General features: G+C 34.0%; 1 pseudogene; it reads left to right on the top strand.

Annotated features, from left to right (window-relative positions):
• Positions 1–925: 925 nt before the first annotated feature.
• Positions 926–3781, top strand: LOC112701518 (probable alpha-amylase 2; annotated as a pseudogene).
• The last annotated feature ends 1720 nt before the right edge of the window (positions 3782–5501 follow it).

The raw sequence follows: 5501 nt of genomic DNA, 5'->3' as shown, positions 1-5501 counted from the left end.
GTTCTCATATCGAATTTAACTTTTTTAGGTTTTCCATTTTGGAATATCCATCCTATGGGCTAATCTAGTTAAATATTTCATTTCCAATGGTGTTGATAGCATATGGAATGATATGAATGAACCTGCTATTTTTAAGGCATGTTTTATAATAAACTTGTGAGCAATATATGCAAGTAGGATGTGATTCAGTTATATACTAGTTAGATGCAGTTCTGCAGCGTGATTCTAAATTTATTTTGTGAAGTTTGTCTTTGTTGAGTGTGTCAATGGTTTTGCAAGGTAATATTGTTTATTGGAAATTTATGTATTTACAACATAAATATTGAAATCCATTAAGTTTTCTACATCCCTTCATTTTTTACATTTTCTGTGTTCAGGGACTTAATGGTCAACCATTTTTTGGTCTTGATTTTAGGGGATTTGCTGGAAATGCAACACCTAGAATTTTTGGAAGGTGGATGGGTGAAGGTTCCTTATTTTCCTTCTAAAGAGGTCATTTTGAAGAAGGCACAAATAATCATGAACCCTGGTCTTTTGGGGAAGAGGTTGGTTCGCAGTTGACTATATAAATTCTTTTTTGGTCTTATTTAGTTCCTTGTCTTTACTTGACATCAACTTTAAAATGAGTTAATTGAAATAGATAAATATATTCCCACATGTACTTCATTTCACGCTTTAAGTTTTGGTGTTACACTACAAGATTTCTGCTTGTTTTGGGGATTTTTTTGTGGAATTTTTAGAAAACCTCCATAACGTATTTTATTTATGGGAAATATGAAACCTCCATTAATTAATAGTTTAAATTTCTAAGCCTAATTGTCCAAACAAATAGTCAGTCCCTAATCTACTTGTCCAAAAAAATCAAAAGAGGAGCAAGAGTGAGAAAGAAATCCTAGATCTACGCCACTATATTCTTCTCTTTGCTATGGACACCATCAAGCTAGCCGTAGCATCTGAGATCAGAGGGAGAGTAACCGGCGACTCCCGCAATGCTATCCTTGCCAACATCCAGGAGCAGGTTTCCATCCTCAACTCCACTTTCTCATGAAAGGATTCAGATCGAGCCGCCACCAAGCGCGCCACTCACGCACTCGCCAATCTTGCTAAAAATGGTAAATCATCCGTTCCTCTTCCTTGATCTCCTAGCGTGTTGCTCCCTTCGTTTCAGATTTTGGTATATTCGGTCATGCATGTCTCTTGGTGTAAATCCTTCGGTGGTTGTGTCCTACAGAGGAAGTGGTGAATGTGATTGTCGAAGGAGGAGTTATTCCAACTTTAGTTCAGCACCTCCAAGCTCTTTCTGTGACAGAAGAAGACCTTGTTCAGAAGCTGTTGCCGTTTGAGCATGAAGTTGAGAAAGGGAGTGCTTTGCACTTTGACTTCTTGCCGTCAAGGTAACTTCTACTCCTCCCTCCCCTAATATTAATTATTGTTTAGGAATTATTACATTAGAACTCATTTGTGTCGTGGATTTTGCACTCTAAGGTGTATATGATGTTTGATGTGATTTTGCAAAAGTGCAAGTTAAGATTATGGTTATGCTTCGATAACTACCAATTAATAGATAATATATTCTTGTAATAAATTAACAGAAGCATTAGTTTATTTAAATTCTCTTACTCAGTGTTAATTTTAAAATGTTATATTTCTGTTTCTTGGGAATACTAGGAAAATAATAATCCAAATTAGCTTATTTAACTTAATATTTAAACTCCTGCATGTGTTAGAGATGTTCTTATTTTAAAGATAAGATAAGTTGATAGAATGGAAACGAAATACTCTTTCAAGTATAGTTAATAGAGTGAATAATATAAACATATGTATGCTTATTAGCGTGGAGATAGAGGAGACAGAGTAAGAGGTAGCTAGCATTGAGATTGAAGAGAAGATAAAAGCTAAGAAGAAAGAAATTTGTTTGCACTTTGCAGGGATTCAACTGGGAGTCGTACAAGTACAATTGGTAGGAGAGTCTAGAGAACAAAGTTGGAGAGATAGCCAAAGCTGGATTCACTTCCATTTGGTTGCCACCACCAACTCATTCCTTCTCACCTCAAGGCTACACTCTACAGAACCTTTACTCAATCAACACTAATTATGGCTCCGAGCATCACTTGAAAGCTCTGCTTGCTAAGATGAAGTAACACAAACTCAGATCCATGGCTGACATTGTCATCAATCATCGTGTTGGCACCACCCAGGGACGTGGAGGAATCTACAACCGTTTTGATGGAATCCCACTCTCTTGGGATGAACGTGCTGTCACTTTAGATACCGGTGGACTTGTAATATTTCAATTCAATGTTTCTTTCTTAATTATTAGTTACATAATGAGATCCAATATATCGATCACAAATTAAAATATCTTTAATTTCATCTCTCTATCTGCATTCCATCCATATTTAGGGTAATAGAAAGACCGGCGCCATATTCCAGGGGTTCCCCAATATTGACCACACCCAAGACTTTGTGAGAAATGATATATTGGTTTGCTAAGATGGCTGCACCATAATGTAAGCTTTGAGAATTTTCGTTTTGATTTTGCAAAAGCATAACTTATTCAACCTTGTTTGGTTAATTCAACTATGTATTGTTAATAATTGAACTATTTGGCATGTATACACAGGATTTTAGCAAAATATGTGAAAGAATACATCGAAGCAACAAAGCCATTGTTCTGTGTAGGGGAGTACTGGGATTCTTGCAACTAGAGGTTCTTCTTTGGACTATAACCAGGGTAGGTGTATGCATTACTGTACTTGTTAAAATTAAAATATAAATGAGGATTGAAATTGAACTCTTGATAATAGCATGATGATGGATGCATTACAGACAGCCATAGGCAGCAAATAATCAATTAGATTAATGGCACTGGACAGCTTTCAGCTGCATTTGACTTCACAACAAAAGGAATTCTCCAGATTATCACCCCTACACATATGCCCTTTATCTCATGCATGTTGATCTTGATTGGTTGATGGACTTGTATCAATTATATATATGCATGCAAGAAGCTGTGAAGGGAGAATTTTGGCGTCTGCGTGATGATCAAGGGAAGCCGTCGAGTGTGATGGGATGGTGAGCTTCAAGATCAGTCACGTTTGTAGACAATCATGATACTAGCTCCACTCAGGTAGTCCTGGGGAGTGTGTTTTAGTGTTTGCCAATTTCACAATTTTTAGGTCTCTTGTTCTGTGGTTGTCATGCTGTGGTCTAGGTAAAGTAATTACTTAAACCCTTTTGCCCACAACTTTGCATTAATATCTATTTATATTTATGTAGGAGTGCTTAGGCAAGCAATGTGTTAACAATTCAAAGGTCTTTGATGTCACATTCTTGGTTGAAGGTGGATATATTGCTGCTAAATTATTTTTTATTTATTTTTCATTTTTAAAATTTTTAGTTGATTTTTGTTTATGTACTGATTTGCCCTATTTTCCTTCTACAGAAAAAAGATTCTATGCTCATCGAGTTTGTTTAGTCAAGTAAGATATATTTCGATCAAGGTTTAATGGTGGTTACAAGGTAGGCCTGGAGTATCCTTGAAATTTTTTTATAAGTTATTTTCTTTTTCATTTTAATTATGTATAAAGTGCAGGTTATCTGTGATTAAGCTCCTTTTTCTTGTAAATATTCAAATATAAACTTAATGTTGATAGCTGTTCCAGTCTAGTGTGAATATTCTTCATAACGTCTTAATATTTGCAATGCAGGAAAGAAAAGCCAAAGATATAGTGGTTCCAGACATCAAATGGGATTTATTTATATTGATAAAGAGATGTAATTTCAACAATCCATATATGATTCAATTTTATTCTACAATGATGTGCTGCTATATTTAGAAGATTCTCAAACTCTAAATTGATCTTTTTATTAGTGCTTTTGAGCAGTTTTTAATTTAAAATAGACAAAAAAATGGAAAATAGACAATGACATTGTATAGATGTGTTGAATGTTGGAATTTGAGATTTGATTCTGTCTTTTGTTGAAGGATCATGTTACCTTACTTAGTAAAACTGATTTATGAAAGATTATCATATAGTTATGATCCTAGGATAATGTTACCTTAGCTAGTGTAATATTATTTTGCTTTTGGTTGAACTGATTTTGGTTTGATTTATACTAAGAATTTCGTGCTGGGATATCTTTGTTTTGTACTTGGAATTTTGTAAATCCACCACTAAGAATCATACTCTATCAATGTATTAATATTTCAATTATTTACTTATTTTTGTATAGTTATGGTTAGTTAATATGATTAGTAATGTGGCTTGCTACGAACCTCTTATTTGGCTTGCTACGAACCTCTTATTTGTATAGCAGTCTGGTAGTGGTTTGCCGTTGTTCAGTTTGTGGCCCTTTTTTTAATTTGAAAATTAACTTTGTGGGGTGGGGGGTTTAAAACCGCCACAAAAATGACAAAAACTGCCAAAATTCATTAACTCAAAACCCCCATAGAACAGCAAAAAAACTGCCACTAAATAATGTCATGGTTGTTTTCTAAAACTGTCACAAATAAGCTCGTGGCACCTCCAATTTTGGAGGTTTTAGAAACTGTCACAGTTCATTTTATGGGGGCTTGGAACCGCCACAAAATGACAAGTTTTGAACTTATTTGGTGTTAATTTTAAAATTTGTTTCTATTTTCCCAAAAATCTTTTGAACTTCTGTGAAAAATGATAACTATTTATGTACTTTTGTTCATTTATATTATTCAGGGCACCTAAAAGAAAATACTGGTTTTATCATATATTCTTTTTTATGCCCAACTACTTACTAAGCATATGATTGTTGCTTATGTATCAGTATCCACATCCTGTTAAATCATTATCTAAAATTTGGGTGTTAATTTGTTATTAGTATTTTGTTAGCACCTTAAAACTAGATTTTGAGCAATTGATATTTTATTGATTAGAAATTAATTTAAAGCTTTTTTAAAAGAATCTCACTGTCAACTGTCTAGCTAGAGGATGAAGATAAGATTCTAGAATGAATGGAAAGATGTGTAGCTGATTTAAGGTAATATTTAACTTATATTTGCTACACATACAACTCTTGATGCATTTGTACGGTGTTTCACTCTCATGCTTTCTATTTTCTCCACTTAAGTTGATGATTTATCAACTGTTCAACAGATATTTTCGTCATGCATCAGGAAAGATGTATGTCATATCACGAGCCTTGGCTAAATTTGTATCAATAAACAGGTTGGTACCAGTTTTTGCTATGAAAATTCTTAGCTATCATCCAACTATGTATATAACTAAATCTTGTTCCCATTATGACTTGACAGATTTGTTCTTCGTACTTATTATAACATCCTACCACACAGAGTCTTATGCTTAAGTCAACAAACAGAGGTGGCGTGGTATTACGATCTCTAAAGGTAAAATTTAGTACGTATAGTATTGCAAAAATGTTCATAAATAGGAGCCTTTGAAGAAAAGTGGTAAATCAAAACTGATAAATTGAAAAGTGTAACACTCCGAACGTTAATGTAAATG

The sequence above is a fragment of the Arachis hypogaea genome, chromosome 7 (genome assembly GCF_003086295.3).
Source record: "Arachis hypogaea cultivar Tifrunner chromosome 7, arahy.Tifrunner.gnm2.J5K5, whole genome shotgun sequence".
Taxonomy (NCBI): domain Eukaryota; kingdom Viridiplantae; phylum Streptophyta; class Magnoliopsida; order Fabales; family Fabaceae; genus Arachis; species Arachis hypogaea.
This window is presented reverse-complemented; position numbering and strand designations above follow the sequence as displayed.